This window comes from Orycteropus afer, unplaced genomic scaffold (genome assembly GCF_000298275.1).
Source record: "Orycteropus afer afer isolate SDZICR_OR568_19922 unplaced genomic scaffold, OryAfe1.0 scaffold00172, whole genome shotgun sequence".
In the NCBI taxonomy this organism is placed as follows: domain Eukaryota; kingdom Metazoa; phylum Chordata; class Mammalia; order Tubulidentata; family Orycteropodidae; genus Orycteropus; species Orycteropus afer.
In genome coordinates this window covers 4,428,643-4,453,245 of record NW_006921759.1, presented here as the reverse complement: position 1 = coordinate 4,453,245, position 24,603 = coordinate 4,428,643, and positions in this window count along the sequence as shown.

Below are 24,603 nucleotides of genomic sequence, written 5' to 3'. Positions count from 1 at the left end.
ATATATATATATATACTTTGCTGGTTTTTGTGTTTCTCTAGAGAACCCCATCCAACACAAACAACTTCTAGAATTATGTTCTAGAAACATTGTCCAATACAGTGCAGGAGGATGAGCCACTTAGGTAGGAAGGCTCTCAAAATACAACTGGGAAAGAGCTGTATCATCAGAGTAGAGCCAACCTTAGTGACATGGATAAACTAAAGCTTTTGAGACCTCCATTTGCTGATGAGCCATGACTCAAATTGAGGAGAAACAGCTACAAATATCCATTACTAATTGGAACATGGAATATAGGAAGTATGAATCTAGGAAAATTGGAAGTTGTCAAAAATTAAATGGAATGCATAAAGATTGATATCCTAGCCATTAGTGAGCTGAAATGGACCGGTTTTGAATCAGACAACCATATGATCTACTATGCTCTGGTAACATAGTGCCTAAGGCACTTGACTGCTAACCAGACTGGCAGTTCAAACCCACCAGTGACTCCTTGGAAGGAAGGTTGGGCAATGTACTTCCATAGTGATACTGCCTCAGAAACCCAAGGAGGGATCGCTATGAGTCAGCCCAACTTGAGGGCAAATAACAACAACAGCCAGGAATGACAATTTGAAGACGAATAGCATGGCATTTATCATCACAAACAATGTTTCAAGATCTGTCCTAAAGTACAATGCTGTCAGTGATAGGATAATATCCATATGCCTATAAGGAAGACCAGTTAATACTGCTATTATTCAAATTTATGCAGCAACAACCAATGCCAAAGATGATGAAACTGAAGATTTCTACCAACTTCTGCAGTCTGAAACTGATCAAACATGAAATCAAGATGTTAATTATCATTGGTGACTGGAATGCAAGAGTTGGAAACAAAGAAGAATCACCAGTACTTAGAAAATTTGGCCTTGGTGACAGAAATAATGGAGATCACATGATAGAATTTTGCAAGACCAACAACGTATATATTGCAAATACCTTTTTTCAACAAACAAACAACAGCTATATACATAGACTTTGCAAGACGAAGTACACAGGAATCAGATTGACTACATCTGTGGCAGGAGGCAAGGGAAAAAAGCTCAATATCTTCAGCCAAAACCAAGCCAGGAGCTGATTGTGGAACAGACAATCAACTGCTCATATGCAAGTTCAACTTGAAGTTGAAGACAATTAAAACAAGTCCACAAGAGCCAAGATATGACCTTGAATACATTCCTCATGAATTTAGAGACCATCTAAAGAATAGATTTGATGCACTGAACACCAATGACTGAAAACCAGAAGAATTATGGGATCACATCAAGAACACCATCCATGAAGAAAGCAAGAGGTCAATAAAAAGATGAGAAAAGAAGAGAAGACCAAAATGGATGTCAGAAGAGACTCTGAAACTTGCCCTTGAGCAGAGAGTAGCTAAAGCCAATGGAAGAAATGACAAGACAAAAGAGCTGAACAGATTTCAAAGGCCAGCTTGAGCAGACACACCAATAACTATAATGAAATGTACAAAGACCTGGAGTCAGAAAACCAAAAGGGAAGAACATGCTCAGCATTTCTGAAGCTGAAAGAACTAAGGATTAAGCCTCAAGTTGCAATACTGAAAGATTTTATGGGCAAAATATTGAATGATGCAGGAAGCATCAAAAGAAGATGGAAGGAATAGACAGAGTCACCATACAATAAAAAGAATTGGTCAATCTTCATCCATTTCAGAAGGTGGCATATGCTCAAGAACCAATGATATTGAAGGAAGAAGTCAAAGCTGTACTGAAGGAACTGGTGAAGAACAAGGCTCCAGGAACTGACAGAATACCCACTGAGATGTTTCAGCAATAGATGCCCCACTGGAGGCACTCACTCAGTTATACCAAGAGATGTGGAAGACAGCTACCTGGCCAACTGACTGGAAGAGATCCATATTTGTACCCATTTCAAAGAAAAGTGATCCCACAGAATGTGGAAATTACGAACAATATCATTCATATCGCACACAAGTAAAATCTTACTGAAGATAATTAAAAAATGGTTGCAGCAGTATATTGACAGAGAACTTCCAGAGGCACAAGCTGGATTCAGAAGAGGACATGGAACAAGGGATATCATTTTGGATGTCAGACGCATCTTGGCTCACAGCAAAGAATGCCAGAAAGATGGTTACTTGTGTTCTATTATTTGTGCAAAAGCATTTGATTGTGTGGATCATAACAAACTGTGGATAACATTGAGAAGAATGGGAATTCTACAACACTTGATTGTACTCATTCATGATAAACCTGCACATAGACAAGGAGGCTTTCATTCTAACAGAATGAGGTGACACCGTATGGTTTAAAATCAAGGAGGGAGTGTGTCAGGGTTGTATCCTTTCACCATACTTATTCAATCTATATGCTGAGCAAATAATCTGATAAACTGGACTATATGAAGAAGAACATGGCATCAAGATTGGAGGAAGAATCATTAACAATCTGCGATATGCTGATGACACAACTTTGCTTGCTGAAAATGAGGATGACTTGAACCACTTACTGATAAAGATTGAAGAATACAGTCTGCAGTATGGATTACGTCTCAATATAAAGAAAACAAAAATCCTCACAAATGGACCTATAAACAGCATCATGATAAATGGAGAGAAGATTGAAGTTGTCAAAAACTTCACATTGCTTGGTTCTACAATCAACACCAATGGAAGCAGCAGTCAGGACATCAGATGACATATAGCACTGGGCAAGTCAGCTGCAAAGGACCACTTTCAAGTGCTGAGGAGCAAAAATGTCTCCTTGAGGACTAAGGTGCACCTGACACAAGCCATGATATTTTCAATCACCTCCTATGGATGTAAGAGTTGGACAATGAATCAGGAAGACCAAAGAAGAACTGATGCTTTTGAGTTGTGGTGCTGGCAAAGAATGCTGAAAGTTTCATGGACTGCTGAAAGAACTAACAAATCTGTCCTGGAGGAAATGCAGCAGGAAAGCTCCTTGAAAGTGAGAATGGCCAGACTTCATCTTACCTACTTTGGTCATGTTACCAGAAGGGACCATTCCCTGGAGAAGGATGTCATGCTTGGTAGGGTGGAGGGTCGACAAAAGAGGGGAAAGCCCTCAACGAGATGGAATGACACAGTGGCTGTGGTGATGGGCTCAAGAACTGGTGAGGGAGCAGGCAGTGTTTCGTTCTGCTGTGCATAGGGTCACTATGAGTCGGAGATGAATCAATGACACCTAACAACAACAACAACAGCAACGTGTGAAAAGGAAAAAATCAAATCAAAACGGTACCAGAACCAAAATTAAGTGAGCCAGTTCTGCTCAGTTTAGAGGGGGGTGGAAGGGATATGAGTACATACTTCAAACGGAGGTAATACTCCCTGATTTATCACTTCCCTTTTTGAAATTTGCAGAGGAGGAAAGGAGCTCATGTTTTTCAGAAGGGCATCAATGGGTCTTTAAATTGAAGTGGGAGATCTGGAGTTGACTTTAAGGATAGAGGGTAGAGAAAACCATACAATGAAATAGGAGAGCTTTTTGGAGTAGATAGAGGCCAGTGATGAAGGACTGAAGAACAGAGAACCTAAGAAAATGGAAGAAACTAGAGTTAAGGTTGTAGGAAATGGCCAAGAGTCTTTTTACCAGTGGGAATATAAAAGTGAAATTTCAATTTCAAGTTGTTTGTGTTGTTGCAGAATATAAGCCTCTTTTGACTATGTATAAATTCTGTTCCACACATATAAAGTTCTTGTTGTTGTTGTTCTGATTCATAGCAAGTTGGTTTTGATTCATAGCAACCCTGTGTACAACACAACACAATGAAACACTGCCTGGTTCTGCACCAGCCTCACATCCTTACTATATCTGAGTCCATCATTCCAGCCACTGTGTCAATCCATCTTGTTGAGGGTCTTCCCTTTTTTTCACTGACCCTCTACTTTACCAAGCATGGAAATCTAAAGATCTTAGGTAATTGATTTTATTTTTGTTTGGCAGAGGAGAGAAGATGGGTAATAATAATTTTTTTTTAAGTATTTTTTGTTGTTGTTGTTGTTTCTGCTGGCTGTCATAGATAGCACATCTGAAATAGTGAGATGATTTATTAACAGAACTAGAAACCAGAGCGGAAGAGATGTGACTCTCTATACACAGTGGGAAAGGCGTGAGACTATTTCATGTTAATCTCAGAGGAAAGTTTTCTTGGGAGAAACCTGTATTACGTAGAGATATTAATGTGACTGTGATGAGTTTGAAGGTTTAAAATTGTCATTATGATTAGTGGGACAGCTGGAGTTGTGTGTCAAGTTGGTTGGACCACAATTCTGTGTGGTTTAAGCAGTTATGATATGGGTTATTCCCATAATGAGATCGGATGTATATGTTTTGAGCAGCCAATCCACTGAAAGGCAGTTTCCCTAGGGGTGTGGTCAGCTTCCAATATATTTATGGATATCCTGGGAAAAGAGACACTCTTCTGTGGATCAGGATCCTATATTCCTGCCTACAACTGTCCATGAGAGAACAATCCACCACTCAGCCTGGAGATCTTGGATTCGTCATTCATTGGAGTCAAAAGCTGGTATACTGCCTGCCAACCTTGAGCTCATCAACCCCTGCAGCTGTGTGAGTCAGGAAAAGCCTCCAGCTTGACATTTGATCCAAGAACTTGGGACTTGACAGCGTCTCTAAGTGTGTGAGCCATTGTCCTAAGATAAATTTCTCTTTATATATATAAGCTTTACTGATTTTGCTTCTCTTTATATATATAGAACCCAGCCTAACACAATTAGTAATAATTTTCTTTGTAACAATTTTTTTGTCCATAATAACTAAAGACAGAGATAAGCTTCCCCCAAAAGTTGTTTATTTCTGCACACATATCTCAACACCCAGAGAATAAAACTATAATATCAAGCAGGCTATTATGGGTTGAATTGTTATGGGTCTCCAAAAAATAGGTTGTAAATCCTAACCCCTATGTATGTGGATGAAACCCTAGTGGCACAGTGGTTAAAGCATTTGGCTGCTAACCAAAAAGTCAGTAATTTGAACCCACCAAATGCTTCCTAGGAAAAAGATGAAGCACTCCACTTCCATAAAATTTGCAGCCTTAGAAACCCTATGAGGCAGTTCTACTCTGTCCTATAGGGTCACTATGAGCTGGAATCGATTTCATGGCAGTGGGCTTGTACTTGTGGATGGAGCCCTGGTGGCACAGTGGCTAAACAACCAGCTGTTAACGAGAAGTTTGAAGGTTGGAACCCACTAGCCACTCCAAGGGAGAAAGATGAGGCAGTCTGCTTCTGTAAAAATTTACAACCTTGAAAATCCTGTACAGCAATACTACTCTGTCCTATTAGGTCACTATGAGTTGGAATCGATTTGACAGCATTGGGTTTTTTGCTCAGTACAGAGCCTATTGTTAGAAACTCTTTCCACCTCCACTTTCAGAGACATCACATCCATATCTTGAAAATGGCCATGGTGGTAGTATTTAGACCAAAGAAAGTGGCAAATGCTGTAAATCAGGACTGGTGATTTGTCTGTATGTCTGTTTGTGAGTCAGTTGTTAAACGATACCTATATTCATCACAATGCCTGACATACAGTCAGTTCTCAAGAAATGAGACCTATTATTAGCATAAAAATTAATGAGAGCCCTTTGGAAAGTTAAAGGCTGTTTCCCCAACTTTTCCTCACCACACACTGCTTTTTGTGATTACACAAAACAAAATTGAGTCAAATTAGTCTTTGGTGATAGGGAAGCAAATTAAACATAAACCACCTTTCTCTATCCCTTGCTAGTTTTAACAATCTATATGTTCTTCACCTTGACCATTTCAATCTATGACATAGCGCTATGGTGCCTTCTAAAAATATATGTGGTACATAACATTATAAGTACTTATTTTAATGGTCATGTCAGACTTAAGGAAACATTAATTACATATTTCAATTCTGTAAATGGGCCCCTGCTTGGGATTGGTTCAAGGACAAAACTGTTAAGTACTCCATGAACAACATAGATATCTGAAAGATACAGCTTTAAAGTGACTGATGGACTCTCTCATCACCCTACCCAAGGAAGAAATCAATGGAATAATATCTTGTCAGAATTTCCAGTCTGTTTGTAAAAGAGATGGATGCAAAGAAAAAGAAATCAATCAATGTTTTTCTTTTTCTTTTTCATATGTATTGATAGACTTTAAAATCAAGTTACATTTCTAGAGTTCTTATTGTGTAGTCTCCTTGGGCAATGTGGAAACAAAGAGAATAGATTTTTATTGTTTTATTTATTTTTTCTGTTAGCATTCATAGGAGAAATGAGTAAATATACAAAGACCAATTAGTATTAACAATGGACGAGAGATCTGGCAACCTGACACTTTTCTCTAAATGTTTCAGAAACATTATTAGTAATGTTCTAAAGTCCCCTCTTGCCACCACTTTGCAATTAAAAATTTCATGATGTAACTCAGGCCAGTAAATTACCTCTGGGTGAGTGTAGGTTCAGTGGTAGAATTCTCACCTTCCTTGCAGGGGAACTCAGTTTGCTTCCTGACTATGGCACCTCAGGCACAGCTACCACCTATCTGTTAATGAAAGCGTGTGTATTGCCATGATGCTAAACAGGTTTCAGTGAAGTGCACAGATGAACTCAGAAGAAAAGCCTGGTGATCTACTCTGGAAAAATCAGCCAATGAAAACTCTATGGATCACAACAGTAATAGTCAATCATAGAGCTGAAGCAGGGTCAGATAGTGTTTCGTTCTGTTGTACATGAGATCACCATGAGTCAGGGACTGACTTGACAGCAGATAACAACTACAGTTACCTCTACATCTTACAAGCCTCAGTCAAATATTTAGTCATTCACATGCCAGAGGCTTGAGTTTTGCCCATTGTTCCAAATATAATGTTTATTATTTTTATCAGCTATTCAAATGAGTGAGAAGGAAAATAATTAGTCTTTACAAAAGTAGCCGCAGGACATCCCTGAACTATAGTGATTGCAAGTATCTCTCGAATCAAATTGCTATGTATGTGCTACAATCTGATGACTGTTTCTAGTGCACTGGTATGGTAGATGGGATTTGAATGACTGGCTGGCTTAATATTTAGATAAGACGTTTCATGGGGAGTGTTATGAATTGAGCTATGTCCCCCAGAAGAAGATATAGCCAGAATGTACTTTAGAAGTGAAGACACCAAGATTTAGTCTTGCTTACTTTGGACATGAGATACCAGTCCCTGGAGAAGAACACCATGCTTGGTAATGTAGAATGTCACCAAGAAAAAGGAAGACTCTCAACAAGATATACTGATACAGTGGCTACAACAATGGGCTCAAACATAGCTGTGACTGTGATAGCACAGAACTGGGAAATGTTTAATTCTTTATATATAGTGTAGTTATGAGTCAGAGCTGAATCAATGGGATTGCTGCTGTTGCTGTTGTTAGGTGATGTTGAGTGGGCTCTGACTCACAGTGACCCTACGTACAACAGAATGAAACACTGCCCAGTCCTGTGCCAGCCTCACAACACTTGCTATACATAAGCCCACTGTTGCAGCCACTGTGTCAATCCAACTCCTTGGGGGCCTTGCCCTTTTTCACTGACCCTCAATTTTACCATGTATGATAACCTTCTTCAGGGATTGATCCCTTCTGAAAACATGACCAATGTAGGTTAGACAAAGTCTGGCCATTCTTGCTTCCAAGGAGCATTCCGGCTGCATTTCTTCCAGGATTCTTTCATACTTTTGGCAGTCCAGAGGACTTTCAGTATTCTTCACCAAAACCACAAATCAAAAAGCATCAACTCTTCATTGGTCTTTCTTATCCATTGTCCAGCTCTCATATGCATATGAGGCAACTGAAAATATCATGGCTTGAGTTTGGCGCACCTTAGTCTTCAAGGAGACACTTCTGTTCTTCAGCACTTTGAAGAGGTCTTTTGCAGCAGATTTGCCCAGTGCAACACATCGTCTGATGTTTTGACTGCTGCTTCCATTGGTGTTGATTATGGAACCAAGTAATATGAAATCTTTGACAACTTATGGTGATGCTGCTTATTGGTCCAGTTATGAGGATTTCTCTTTTCTTTATATTGAGACATAATCCATACTGCAGACTGCAGTCTTTAATCTTCATCAATAAGTGCTTTAAGTCATGCTCACTTTCAGCAAGCAAAGTTGTGTTGTCTGCATATCTCAGGTTGTTAATAAGTCTTCCTCCAATCCTAATGCTGCATTCTTCTTCATATTGTCCAGCTTCGCAGATTATTTGTTCAGCATACAGATTGAATAAGTATGGTGAAAGGATACAACCCTGTTGCACTTCCTTTCTGATTTTAATCCAGGCAGTATGCCCTTGTTCTGTTCAAACGACAGCTTCCTGGTCTTTGTACAGATTCCTGATGAGCACAATCAACTGTTCTAGAATTCCCATTCTTCTCAATGTTATCCATAATTTGTTAGGATCCATGCAATTGAACACTTTGGCATAGTCAATAGAACACGAGTAAACATCTTTCTGGTATTCCTTGGTTTCAGCTAAGATCCATCTGACATCAGCAATATTATCCCTCATTCCACATCCCCTTCTGAATCCAGGTTGCATGCTTGCATTTCTGGAATTTCTCTGTCAATATACTGCTACAACCATTTTTTATTATCTTCAGTAAGATTTTACTTGCATGTGATATTAATGATATTGTTCAATAATTTCCACATACTGTGGGATCATTCTTTGGAATGGGTACAAATAGGGATCTTTTCCAGTCAGTTGGTCAGGTATCTGTCTTCCAAATTTCTTGGCATAGACAAGTGAGTGTCTCCAGTATGGCAACCATTTGTTCAAACATCTCAATGGGTATTCTGTCAATTCCTGGAGCTGTGTTCTTTGCCAATTCCTTCAGGGCAGCTTAAACTTCCTTCTTCCACTGGTTCTTGGTCATATGCCACCTCCTAAAATGGATGAAGATCAACCAATTTTGGGGGGAACAGTGACTCTGTATTCCTTCCGTCTTCTTCTGATGTCTCCTGCATCAGCTTGAGAAATGCTGAGTGTATTCTTCCCTTTTGGTTTTCTAATTCCAGGTCTCTGCATATTTCATATTATAAATGAATTGGCTTTGTCCTCTCAAGCTGCTCTTTGAAATCTTCTGTTCAGCTCTTTTATCTTGTCGATTCTTCCATTTGCTTTAGCTACTCTCTGTTCAAGGGCAAGTTTCAGAGTCTCTTCTGATATCCATTTTGGTCTTTTCTTTCTTTCTTATCTTTTTAATGACCTTTTGCTTTCTTCATGGATGATGTTCTTAATGTCATCCCACAATTCCTCTGGTTTTTAAGTCATTGGTATTCTATCCATCAAATCTATTCTTTAGATGGTCTCTAAATTCAGGAGGTCATATTCTGGCTCTTTTGGACTTCTTTTAATTGTGCTCAGCTTCAACTTGAACTTCCATATAAGCAACTGATGGTCTGCTCTACAGTCAGTTCCTGGCCTTGTTTTGGCTGAAGATATTGAGCTCCTCCATTACTGATTGACACAGATGTAGTCAATCTGATTGCTGTGTATTCCATCTAGTCAAGTCCATGTGTATAGTCATCATTTGTATTGTTGAGAAAAGGCATTTCCATGAATAAGTTGTTGGTCTTGCAAAATTCTATCATGTGATTTCCAGTGTTATTTCTATCACCAAAGACATAGTTTCCACTACCAGTGATTCTTCTTTGTTTCCAACTTTTGCATTCCAGTCACCATGGATAATTAACACATCTTGATTGCATGTTTGGTCAATTTCAGATTGCATAAGTTGGTAAAAATCTTCAATTTCCTCATCTTTGGCCTTAGTGGTTGGTGCATAAATTTGAATAATAGTAGTAGTCTTCTTTGTAGGTGTATGGATGTTATCCTATCACTGACAGTGTTGTACTTCAGGATATACCTTGAAACATTACTTATGATGATGAATCCCACTCCATTCCTCTTCAATTTGTCATTCTCACCATAGTAGATCATACGGTTATCTGGTTTAAAATAGCCAAAAACAGTCCATTTTAGCTTGCTAATGCCTAGGATACCCATTTTTATGCATTCTGTTTCATTTTTGACAACTTCCAATTTTCCTACATTCATACTTTGTACATTCCATGTTCCAATTATTAATGGATGTTTGCAGCTGTTTCTTCCCATTTTGGGTCACACTGCATCAGCAAATGGAGGTCCTGAAAGCTTCACTCCATCCATGTCTTCAGGGTCTTCTCTAATTTGTCATGGATTGACACAGTGGCTGTGGCAATTGGCTCAAGTATAGCAAGGATCGTGGAGCTGGTGCATGACCAGGCAGTGTTTCGTTCTACTGTGCATAGGGTCATTATGGGTCAGAGATGACTCGACGGCACCTAACAACAACTACTTTGAAGAGGCAGCACTCCCTTAGTCATATTTTGAGTGCCTTCCAACCTAAGGGGCTCATCTTCCAGCACTATGTCAGACAGTGTTTCAGGGCTATTCATAAAGTTTTCCAGTAATATATCAGACAGTGTTTCACTGCTATTCATAAGGTTTTCACTGACCAATTCTCTGAGAAGTGCATGGCCCCTTCCTTCTTCTGAGTCTGTCTTAGTTTGGAAGCTCCACTGAGATCTTTTCACCATAGGTGACCCTGTTGGTATTAGAAATACCGGTGGCATAGCCTCCAGCCTCATGGCAACACACAAGCCACTACAGTACAACAAACTGACAGACAAGTGGTGGTTTCCTGATGTAGGGAACTCAATTAATATAACAGCCACGACCTCTCTCTGAGAATGACTTACCTGATTGATATATTTCAAAGAATAAACTGGAAATAGCTACTCCCTTTTCCTTCCTGGTCCTTTTTGTGTTTCTCCAGGGACAGCTGGAGTCATCCTCTTCCACTTGCCCTTCTTTCTTCCTTCTTCCCATCTCCCCTCCACAGAGAGTCTACTTTGGCCCAGTAAGGTCCCTCTTTTCCTTAGGTGGGAAAATCTGACTAAATATATCCTTCAACCAAGCCATTATAAGTAAAAAAGATGGCATTTTATCTCCTATCTACTTTACTTTGTTGTCTTAATTCTACCTTTTTTAGCACTCAGGCAGAACAGAAGGTGCTGTTTAATGGGCTGCCTTCATGAATCACAACAAGCCCTAATTCTATTTATGACTCCTTGGCAACTAAAAAAGAGGAAGAAAAGCTCAAAATTGGTCTGAATAACAAAAACAACAACAATGCCAAAGCAAACCAAACTCACTGCCACTAAGTCAATTCCAACTTATAGCAACCCCCTTTGGATTTCAGAAGTGGTAAATCTTTACAAAAGTACATTGCCCAGTCTTCCTTCTGTGGAGCGGCTGGTAGGATTGAACCACCAACCTTCTGGTTAGCAGTCAAATGCCTTAAGCACTATGCCACCAGAGCTCCTTAATGACTATGCCAAAGCAATGCTAAATAGAATAATTGGAAGAATGCCATTTATGTCCCACTGCCATATGTATACCAAAAACCAAATCAGTGCTGCGGAATTAGTCCCAACTCATGGCAATCTCATGTGTGTCAGAGTAGCACTGTGCTTCATAGGATTTTCAGTGGCTGATTTTTTAGAAGCAGATAACCAGACCTTTCCTCTGAGGCACCTCTGGGTAGATTTAAACAAACAACCCTTTGGTTAGTAGTAGAGCACTTAACTATTTGCACATTCAGGGATTCTGTCATATATTTAATCAACACTAAAAATACTAGCAATATGAGTCATTTTCTTTCTCTTAGTTTTACTTGACTACAACACTAAATGTAGTCCAATAACCTTAGGCTTCCTAAGGTCTTCTAGCACTCAAACATTACAAAATTAAGACAGAATGGCAACCACATGAGTGAAAACAGTTTAAGCAATCTGGTTGAACCCTAGTTTTTGCCCTCAGTCTAGACCCTCACTCTGTGGAATTTCCTGAGCTGACCTACAGGAAATTATTTCCTTCCTTAAGTAAGTTTCATGTGCACCAAGGGATCTGCACCTTCCACCCTTGGGAGGTAGTCATTTAGACAGAAAGCAGTTAAAATGTGAAATTCTATCATAAGTGGAAGCTCCCAGGATGACCCAGAGGCCCTACTTCGTAGAGTGAAAATAGGATTTTAATTGACAGATTCAATCTCAGGTTCCTCTCTCTAGGGCCTCTCAATAGAGGTCACTAATTGTTCTGCAACTGAATAGTTTCAAACTACTTTTAATTCACTTTTAGTTCACATCAGGCCCCCAGTGGAATACATTTCAGGCTACAACTTCATCCTACATGCAAATTCTGTCATTCTGTCCCACCTCCAAGCCACCTTATGTCTATGACTTTAATATGAGAAGTTTATTTGTGACAAGTCCCTGTTACTGTACCTTTCATCCTGGGGAATCATATAATAGAATTTTGCAAGATCAACAACTTATTCATCAGAAATACCTTTTTTTCGTCAACGTAAACAATACCTATACATGTGGATCTTGCTGGATGGAATATACAGGAATCAGCCCAACTACATTTGTGGAAAGAGATGATGGAGAAGCTCAATATCATCATTCAGAACAAGGGGAGGGGCAAACTTCAGAACAGACCATCAATTGCTCATATGTAAGTTCCAGTTGAAACTGAACAGAATTAAAACAAGTCCATGAGAACCAAACTATGACCTTGAGTATACCTTATCTGCATTCAGAGACCATTTCAAGAACAGATTTGATACAAGAAATACTAGTGATTGAGACCAGACGAGTTGTAGGATGACATCGAGGAAATCATACATGAAGAAAGCAAAAGGGCATTAAAAAGAAAAGAAAGAAAGAAAAGACCAATTTGGATGTCAGAAGAGATTTTTGAAACATGTTCTTGAAAACAGAGTACCTATAAGCAATCAGAAGAAATGAAGTAAAAGAGCTGAGCAGATTTCAAAGAGTGGCTCGAGAAGATAAAGTAAAGTATTATAATGAAATGTGCAAAGAACTGGATCTAGGTAATCAAAAGGGAAGAACTTGCTCTGGTATTTTTCAAGTTGGAAGAACTGAAGAAAAATTCAGTACTTGAGTTGCAATATTGAAGGGCCAAAAAAACGAAATGATGCAAGAAGTATCTAAAGAAGATGGAAAGAATACACAATCACTCTAACAAAGAGTTAGTTAATGTTCAATCATTTCAGGAGATAGTATATGATCAACAACTGACAGTACTGAAGGAAGATGTCCAAGCTGCAATGAAGGCATTGTTTAAAATCAAGGAATTGATGTAATACCAATCAAAATGTTTCAACAAATGGATGCAGTGCTGGAAGCAATCACTTGTCTAAGCCAAGAAATGTGGAAGACAGCTACCTAGCTAAGCGACTGGAAGAGATCAACATGCATGTCCATTTCAAAGAAATGTGGCCCAACAGAATACAGAAATTATACAACAATATCATTAATATCACATGCAAGTAAAATTTTGCTAAAGAAAATTCAAAAACGGTTGCAGTAGTAGATGGAAAGGGAACTGCAAGAAATTCAAGCTGGATTCAGAAGAGGACGCGGAACAAGGGATATTATTGCTGATGTCAGATGGATCTTGACTGAAAGGAAAGAATACCAGAAAGATGTTTACCTGTGTTTTATTAACTACACAAAGGCATTCGACTGCATGGATCATAACAAATTATGGATAACATTGCAAAGAAGGGGAATTCCAAAATACTTCATTGTGCTCATGAGGAACCTGTATATAGATCACAAGGTTGTCATTCAAACAAAACACAGGGATACTGCATGGTTTAAAATCAGGAAAGGTATGTGTCAGGCCTGTACTCTTTCACCATATTCATTCTATTTGTATGCTGAGCAGATAATCAGAGAAGGTGGATTTTACAAAGAAGAACACAGCATCAGAATTGGACAAAGACTCATTAACAACCTGTGATATACACATGACACAACCTTGCTTGCTGAAAGTGAGGAGGACTTGCAGCACTTACTGATGAACATCAAAGGCTACACCCTTCGATATGGATTACACTTCAACATAAAGAAAACAAAACCCTCACAATTTGACTGATAAGCAACATCATGGTAAATGAAGAAAACATTGACATGATCAAGGATTTCAATTCACTTGGATCCACAATCAACACCCATGGAAGCAGCAGTCAAGAAACCAAATGACATATTGTATTGGGCAAAGACACTGCAAAAAAACTTTTAAAAATGTTTTTTAAAAACAGAAAGTCACTTTGATGACAAAGGTGCACCTGAACCAAGCAATGATATTTTCAATCACCTCATATGCATGTGAAAGCTGGACAATGAATAAGGAAGACCAAGGAAGAACTGATGCCTTTGAGTTATGGTGCTGGTAAAGAATACTGAATATCCATGGAATGCCAGAAAAATGAACAATTCTGTCTTGGACAAAGTAGAGCCAGAATGCTCTTTAGAAGCAAGGATGAGGAAACTCGGTCTCACATAATTTGAACATGTTATCCGAAGGAACCAGTCCCTGAAGAAAAGCATCATGCTTGGTAAGTTTGAAGGTCAATGAAAAAGATGAAGACACTCAACAAGATGGATTGGCACAGTGGCTGTAACAATGGCCTCAAACATATCAATGATTGTGAGGATGGCACAGGACCAAGCAGTGTTTCATCTGTCGTGCATAGGGTTGCTATGAATTGAAACTAAATTGATGGCACCTAACAACAACAACAACTTGAATCCTGCCAAAGTGCATCAGCTCTGTCCCTGACATTGCTCCCTCTAAGATAAGGGAGTGTGTTCTTTCTGCTCATGGACAGATATGAGGACTTAGCTTCTTTGACCCAATTACAATCAAAGTGAGAATCTGATAAGGATTTACCCTTGAACTAGCCAAGGATTCTTACAGTTCAGTGACTCTTTTCAGTGAAAAGATCCTTTAATTTGGGGGTTGTGGCTTGCTCACTTCTGATCCCCAGTGCTTAGAAGGCTGCCTGACATGAGTTCTTGATGTTAGCTTAAACTGAGTCAGCCCTCAACTCATGACAACCCCATGTACAATTGAACAAAATGCTGCCTTGTCCTGGGCCACTCCATGATCAGTTGTGGATTGGATCAATGTGATCCATAGGGTTTCCACTGACTTTCAGAATTAGATAGATCACAAATCACAAATGTTGAGTATATCCTTGTGAATGAGTAAATGAAGAAATTAATACTTTAAAATCAACTTCTGCATCAAAATCTTCAGGAAATATTCCATAAGTTAACAAGATGATAAGAAGCATGGTCAAGAGGACCTACTTATAAAGTCTAAGAGGCTTTGACATCAATTCAACCATATTTCATCCCCTAGAAGAATTCATTCTATTTACATTTCCAGATGGGCTGGGCTATTTTCCTATTTCTTGAAATTGATTGCTCAGTAACTATCTCTTCTCCAGGCAGTATGAGTACTTGGGCGTCCTGTATTTTACCTGGGAGCCCTATGTTGGGAAAATCTGATCAGCACATTGTTTTCCTAATACAAAAGAGCCTGGGACTCAATTTCAGCTAATGAAATGGGAAGAGCTGCTTGTTAGAGGATCCTGAGAAAGGTAGTTCTTTACTCTTCCGTGCCAGCTAATGAAAGTTGTACTCTCTCCTCCTGCAAGACATAAGCAAGGAAGGATGGAGCCCCTAGAAATTACTAGCAGCTCTCTTGTGATCACAAAAGAGACCAGCCTTAAGCTAAGGTTTTGCAGTATAAAGTGAGAAGAGAAAAGTTGAGAGAAAAAGAGCATTTGATAGCATCAGTGAATCTCTGGGCCCAGCTTCACTTACAGCCTGACCTACCTCTGTAACTTCTCAGTTACAGGAGCTAATAAACATCTTACTATTTTAGCCACTTTCAGTCAAGTTTTCTGTTATTTGCTCATGACTAAGTCTAAAATCACGATTGATCAAAGTAGCTCTTAATAGTTGCTTTGTCCTTGCTGAGTTGAGATTTAAACACTTCAAGGTTAAGTGTTTAAACACTTTAGTGCTTGATCCACTAAGGGACTTTCAATGTAGGAAAAGGACTGAGAGAATAAAAATTCTCACCACTTCTTAGCCTATGCCCTCACCTCTGACCGTTTCAGTCTCCTTGGATTCATGCTGACATTTACCTGCACTTATTGCATCCTAATTATGCTTAAAGCAGTGCCAATAGAATGAACAAAAACATAATCCCTATTGTCTAGAACCTTATACATAACTATAGAATGTAAGTAAGCAAAGACTTAGAAATATAAAAAGAATTAACTACCTCTGTGCTAAATTTGTGATAAATACTATATGGTAGATTACTCGTATTAGTGTTGCCATAGCAGAAATACCACAAATGAGTGGATTTAACAAACAGAAATTTATTTTCTCACAGTTTAGGGGCTATAAGTCCTGGATTCAGGGTTCTGGCTCTAGAAAAAGCCTCTCTCTGTCCACTGTGGAAGAGAATCCTCGTTTCAGCTTCTCAGTAGTCCTTGGAGATCTCCAAGTGGCATCTATCTTTCCCTCATATGTGCTTGTTTGCATCTGTGCTTCACCTGCTCTTTTATATCTCAGAAGTGACTGGTTTAAGATATATCCTACACTGGTATGATCTCATTAATATAAAAAAGAAAACTCTATTCCCAAATACGATTACCTTCACAGTTACAAAGGTAAGGAATACAACTCAATCCATACATATCATCTCGCTAATTGTCTCTAATTTCAGTTCCCATTATTACTGTCATCATAATTTAAATTTAACTGCACTATAAACTAGAAGTATATGAATAGCAAATGCCATAGAGTGGTATGAAATCTGACAAAAAATAGCTGTGAAAGCTTTTGTGTATCACAAAGTACCATGCACGTATGTTTTGTAAATAACCATATACCATGCTCTGGAATATGCTGAACACTTTGTATCCATTATCTTAATCACCAGAAAAAATTATTATTCCCATTTTACAGATTAGAAGCCAAGGTACAGAGAATATAAGTGACTTTCCCTAAATCATAAAAAGAGAAAGCAGCCAGCTGGGACTTGAACTCAGCCATTCTGGCTTCAGATCATATACCATTCTGCTAAAAGAGTTACTAGTCTCTGGCATGCAGAATAGCCCCCAAAGATGTCATATCCTACTCTGCAGAATCTGTGAATATGTTAGATCACATGGCAAAAAAAAAAAAAAAAAAAATTTTTCTGCTGAAGATAATTCAAAAACGGTTGCAGCAGTACATGGACAAGGAGCTGCCAGAAATTCAAGCTGGATGCAGAAAAGGATATGGAATGAGGAATATCATCGCTGATGTCAGATGGATCCTGGCTGAAAGTAGAGAATACCAGAAAGTTGTTTACCTCATTTTATTGACTATGCAAAGGCATTTGCTTCTGTAGATCATAAGAAATTATGGATAATATTGCAAAGAATGAAAATTCCAGAACACTTCATTGTGCTCCTTTGGAAACTGTATATAGATTGAGAGGCAGTCATTCATACACTGTGGTTTAAAATCAAGAAACACGTGTGTCAGGGTTGTATCCTTTCACCATACTTAGTCTGTATGCTGAGCAAATAGTCCAAGAAGCTGAATATATGAAGAAAAACAGCACCAGGATTGGAGGAAGACTCATTGACAACTGGCGATATGCAGATGACACAACCTTGCTTGCTGAAAGGGAAGAAGACTTGAAGCACTTACTGAAGATCGAAGACTAGAACCTTCATTATGGATGACTGAAGTTGTCAAGGATTTCATATTACTTGGATCCACAATCAACCTCTATGGGAGCAACCGTCAAAATATCAAATAATATTTAGCACTGTGCAAATCTGCTGCAAAAACTTCTTTAAAATGTTAAAAAGCAAAGATGTCATTTTGAAGATTAAGGTGTGCCTGATCCAACCCATGATATTTTCCATCACCTTATATGCACGTGAAAGCTGGACAATGAATAAGGAACACTGAAGAAGTGATACCTTTGAATTGTGGTGTTGGAAAAAAATACTGAAAATATCATACACTGCCAGAAGAATGAATAAATCTGTATTGGAAGAAGTATAGCCAGAATGTTCCTTGGAAGCAAGAATGGCCAGACTTCATCTCACTTCCTTTGGTCACGTAGTGCATAAGGCATTTGACTGCTAACCAGAAGGCTGGCAGTTCAAGCACACCAGCCACACCTTGGAAGGAGATACTCCTCAGAAACCCACAGAGGGGTTGCTATGAGTCAGATTCGACTCAACAGCAATGAGTTTGGTTTGCTTTTTTTTTTTTTTTTTTTAATTTGGTCATGTTGTCAGAAGGGATCATTCCCTTGAGAAGGATATCTTGCTTGGTAAAGTAGAGGGTCCGAGAAAAAGAGGAAGGCCCTCAATGAGATGGATTGACACAGTGGCTGCAACCATGGGCTCAAGCATAGCAAGAACTCTGAGGATGGTGCAGGACAAGGTAGTGTTTTGTTCTGTTGTACACTGGGTCACTATGAGTTAGAGGCAACTCAACAGCACCTAACAACAATAACAGCAATAACAATATGGCAAAGTGCAATGAAGATTCCAGATGGAATTAAGGTTGCTAATCAGATGACTTTGAGATGTGTAGATTATCTGGAATTATCTGAGTAAGTTCAACCAAAACCAAACCTGCTGCTGTGGAATTGATTCCAAATCATGTGATCCTATGTGTTACAGAATACAACTGCTCTGCAGGGTTTCTTGGCCATACTCTATGGAAGTGGATTACCAGGCCCTTTTCAAGGAGTAAAATTATCTTAAGCAAATTACACTAGCTCTTGAACCCCATTTCTGCCTCTATAAATTGGGTATTATTGCTTCTCATTGGGCTATAGTAAGTACTAAAAGAGAGTTTTTAGAGACCAGCTAACACTGATCACTGAGCAATCACAGGCCATTTTCCTTCTCACTACTAACCCCAAAATTGGCAGTTCAAACCTTCCCAGTGGTGTAGGGAATGAAAGGGCTGACGATCTGCTTCTGTAAAGATTACTGCCACACCAACCATATGGAACAGTTCTACTCTATAAACATATGGTGTCATTATGAGTCTGAACTCTGGTAGCGTAGTGCCTGTGGCACTTGACTGCTAACCAGAAGGCTGGCGGTTCATACCCACCAGACACTCCTCAGAAGGAAGATGGGGGCAATCTACTTCCATAGTGATACTGCCTCAGAAACCCAAGGAGGGGTTGCTATGAGTCGGGTCCGACTTGATGGCACATAACAACAACAACAACATGAGTCTGAACTTGGTTTTTGGTGTGCTTTTCTCATAAATCTCCAAGGAGCCACTGAGGAAAAACAAGTTCATCTTAGGAAAAAGCCACAGTTTATGAATACTGAGGATGTCAAATAATTTAAACATCAATGTAATTTGCTAAATGGAAATAGTGTGTCAATTTTAAAAAGATCTATCTACTCAAAATTTTAAGGCAAGCAATTTCTCCTCTTAGGGGTCATTCTAGAGTTATATTTGTTTGTTTTTCTCTTGCTTCTTTGCTATGCAAAGAACAAGTGAAAGTAAAGTGGTAGTCTAATGAAAAATACAAAAATTGATTTGAATTTATTTCGCTGAGCAAATAACTAGCACTGTTTTTCTTTCATTGGCTTCTTCTTAACAGGAATATATATATTTTAAAAACAGCTTTCTCAGGGGGCTTTGATTCAGATCTGCATATCAAGGTTTTACCCTTTCCCCCAGTGACCCATTTGTCTGAGGGAGGCATTCAATTAGACTGGGAGAGCAAATTGATTCAGTATTGACCAGCGAAAGCTTCTCACTTGAAAGACATATTATGCAGAAGAGGAGGTGTCACAGCCACAAGTCAATACTCCAAGTGCAAGGGCCCTGATGATTCCAGAATATGAAATAAGTAAAGGTCCTCTCTGGGCCTTGGGAACAGAAAACCCTCCTCATTCTCCTAGAATAGCATGGGAATGAAAAGTTCAAAAATATATACTTGAGTAAAAGCAGAAAAACAATTCAGTTTCTCTGCTAGTGGCAAATGGGAAGGAGTTCTTTGCTTTCAGAATCCAAACTGGGATTTGAGGTTTCAGCTGTCTCATCTCTCAAGAAGAGGGCTCTTTAGAGAAATGCCTCTCTTCTTTTCGGGCACCCTGGTCCCCCCCTCCCCTTAAGACTCTTTCCAGTGGCCTTGCTGCTTCTTCCTCCATGGACTGCAGCCCAGAAGCCCAGGTCTGACAAATTCAGTATCTCAGTTTCTTAGTGTTGTTATAACAGAAATATCACAAGTGGGTGGCTTCAATGAACAGAAATTTGTTTTCTCACAGTTTAGGATGCTATAAGTCCAAATACAGGGGAAGGCTTGCTCTCTCTGCTCGTGCTGGGGAAAACCACCTGCCTCAGCTTCTTTAGCTTTTAAGCATTTCTTGGAGATCTCCATGTAACGTCTATCTCCCCCCATTTGAGCTTGCTTGTCTCTGTGTCTAATCTCATTTTTTTATATGGGAAAAGTCATTAGGTTTAAAATACACTCTACACTGATAGGGCCTCATTAACATAACAAAGAAACCCCTATTCAAAAGGAGATTACATCCACAAGCATAGGGGTCAGGATTTATAACACATATTATGGGGGACACTATCCAATCCATAACACTTATCAAAATTCTCTCTTCACACTCTTCACACATTATGTTTATAGACAAGAAATTGAGTTCTTTCACATCTAGAGCAACGAAAAGCAAAGTACACACAGTGAAATACAAATAAATGCTAGTCAACCATAAGTATGCTTTATGTTTTTGTTTGTTTTCTTTTTATTGCTGTTGTTAAAATATAGATAATATAATATTTGCCAATTCAACATCTCTCACTTATAAAATTCAGTGATATTCATTACATCAATCATATTGTGCAACCATCAGCACAATCCATTGCCAAATTTTCTATCACTATAAACAGAAACTCAGTGTTTCCTAAACAATGATTCTCTTTCTTCCCCTCTCACTCATCCCTGGTAACCACTATTCAATTCTGATCTTTATATATATTACTCAGCCATAAAGAGAAATGAAGTCCTAATATATGCTACAACTTGGATGAACCGTGAAAACATTATGTAGAGTGAAATAAGTCAGTCACAAAAGGACAAATATTGTATGATCTCACTTATATGAAATATCTAGAGTAAGCATGCTTTATTTAATATAAAATTGATACCTAGATTAAAGGGCAGGAAAGACACAAGTTTGCGGTATCCAATGCTACGTTCACATCTTTGTTATTTCTCAAATGATTGTTTTGATTTGCTTAAATGTTGTGCAGCCTTGAATATCTGACATAATAAATTAAACTGTTTCTAGTGATCTTTCCTGGATTATCTCAAGTACCCAAGAAAGATAAGTGTGTCATTTATATCCAGCTTGAAAATCATAAAATTGGCTCCATTAAAATAATTAAGGCCCTCCACCTTCATTTTAAGACTTTTCCTCTACATATTTAAAGTTCTCCTTTTTTTATTTACATTTTCACATCTTCAGAACAGGGTGACTGTTTTTATTGTGTGGCACACATATTATTTAAGACATGTAGTTTCCAAATGTCACCGGTGAAGGCTAAAATCCATTCTAATTTACTCACAGAAATGAAACCCATCATGTTGTGTGCACTTGCAGAAAAGAAAAAAGAGGTTTAAGTCAAAATCTGCATAATCCCAGGTAGAGGCAGTAGTAGAGAAAAAATCATTTCTGATATGCAAAGCATGGAAAAGAATGGCATATATTACAAATTAGGCCATCTGAATGCAGAGAAACCAAGAATATGATTAAATAAGTATACACATTATAATGAATTGGTTCTAGGCATTGATGATCATTTACTAGCCTGTCTGATAAAGTAAGTCATACACATTTATGCAGAATTCTGCAACTAAAACAATACTGCTGTGGTTCCTTCTGTTTTCATTTGGAAGCCAATGCCAGATAAAACAAAAAATCCTGCTTTCAATGCTGTCCAAAAAGATCTTCCCCAGAGAACACAACTCCACTTACTATTTCTCTTCAAATAATTTTTCTAGTATTATTCATATGGCTATATGAAAAGGTATTTTGTGTATTAAGTAAAAGGGGCCATAAAGAGATGAATGAGAACATGCCCCAGGTAGAGAGTGGAATGAATGGCTGATATATTCCAGAACTCTGTATAAACCATAAGAATAGAAAGGGAATGTTTCCCAAATAATCTACTACTTCTAACTATAACACATATTCCAATGACGGTATGTTAACTCAGTAAAGTAGGGCACAGCCACTAAAATGATAAAAAATGATTGTATAAAAACATGGAAGCAAGGCTAGAGAATGTAAGTGCAAAAGAAAATATAGAATTGGGTCTACATATTTATTGCAACTATGAGAAATTATTTATACCTACAGAGAAAAGGGTCATAAAAGATCATACTACATATGGAAATGATAATGTCAAATAACTATTTTTTTTGAGAGAGTGGTAACGTTAAGGGCTAATTTTTTTTCCTTCCATTTTATTTATTTAACAGTTCTAATATTTTTAAATTGGAACACATATGGCTTTTTAATTTCACTTTTTAATTGAAAAAGCCAAAAAGGCTAAAGACTCTAAACCAGATTCCAAACTTTTTTGTAGGGGAAACTATTTTCTCAAAGCACTAAATTCATAAGTCCAGGAGAAAATACTACTAAATAGGGCCATAGTGTATCTGCTACCTGGTACATGCTCAGTATGGATTTCCTAAATTCAATTGGGCAAAGGCCATACCTGCTCAGGAGAACTTGGGAAGGAAAAGAGAAAGAGAACTTAAGAAGGAAAGTGTCAGGTATGGATATTTGAAAAATGTAGCTCAGAAGTTTTAAAAGTCTATACTGCTGTACTATAACTAAAGATCTAGGATGATAATATATTCATTATACCATTTCTTGTTTGTAAAACAATTTGGCTTTGTTGAAAGAGAATATGAACATAAATTTTATTTTATAGGTAAATAGTTTTATTGAAAAGATATTTTTAAAGGTGATATTACTCATCAAAACAAAAATGTGCTGAGAAATCTGTGGAAATTTATTATTGTCACTGCCTGCCGTCAAGTTACTGAACTAAGCTTTCAATAAGAAGCATTTTCAAAATTCTGGGAATGCTTCATTTTATGAAATGCAAAGTGTGTTTGGAATGGGTGAAGAGGGAGTCATTAAGCAAATCTTTATCTTTTAAGTGAATTTTCTATATCCTTGGCAACCAAAAATTCTTATCTGTCCACTAACTAGATATTTTGAAGCTTGGTGCGTAGTGCCTAAGGCATTTGACTGCTAACCAGAAGCTGGTGGTTCAAACCCACCAGCCACTTCTCAGAAGGAAGGTCGGGTAATCTACTTCTGTAGTGATACTGTCTTGGAAACCCAAGGAGGGGACACTGTGAGTCAGGTCCAACTCCACTGCGCAGTGCGTTGTGTTGCATTGAATCCAAACATCCAAGAAAATGGATTGTTTATGTGAAGTTTCAGGATCTTACTCCAAATAGAGTCTTCTGTGTAGCTGAGTGTATCAGTAATGACTGAAAATATTTCTCAAAAATCTCAGTCATACATTTAAATTTCAAATAAATAAATTTCATTTATGTAAATGATGAGCATTACCAAGATTGATACAAGAATCATTCTTGGCTCCCATATCTTTTCAAAGGAAAGCAGAGATTTGGGGCATTATTCTAGAGAATGAAGAGTCTGGGATTTTACCAAACAGGAATTCATTATTTCCTTCTACACTTACTCCCGATCTTTCTTTACCTAGCTTACATCTCTTTAAGTTCTAGTCAGAATTTCATTTCTCACTCAAGTACTCTTGACAATCAAGAGATATATACAATCTTAATGGTTGGATAGTTCTATCATCATTTATTAATTCTGAGTTGGTTGGGAGTATTATTTTCCTTGGTTTGGCCTTGAAAATCCCAATTTATGACTGCTAGTCCAAATACAAGGCCAGACTCTGCTATGATGAAAGATGATTAAGTTCTTAATTGGCTCATGTGGGATACACTATTCCGATATGGTGTTTTACCAGGGTCTGTAATTTTTTTCTCTCTCTTAAAATTACATCTCACTTAGAGTTCAGGAAGTACTTTCAGGCTACAAAGAATTGGATTTAAAATTCTAACTCAGGGGGGCACATTCCTGACATAATTAGCAGTTAAAATCAATATGGACCCCTATTGTTAGGTGATTACTGAGATAATCCTCAGCTCTAATGCAATATGGTGGGTGAAGTAGTTTCCACTTATGTAATTTATTTTCTACTGTGATTTCTTTTCCTTCATCTGGATTTATTTAATATAGTACTGCTTTATATCCTTTAAAAAGTGTCAAGGAAATGTGGTATATTCTATTTTCATAAGAAATCAATAGTTCCATTGTTGTTGTTGTTGTTGTTGTTATGTGCCGTCGAGTCAGCCCCGACTCATAGCGACCCCTCCTTAGGTTTCCGAGGCAGTATCACTACGGAAGTAGGATTGCCCAACCTTCCTTCCGAGGAGTGGCTGGTGGGTTTGAACCGCCAGCCTTCTGGTTAG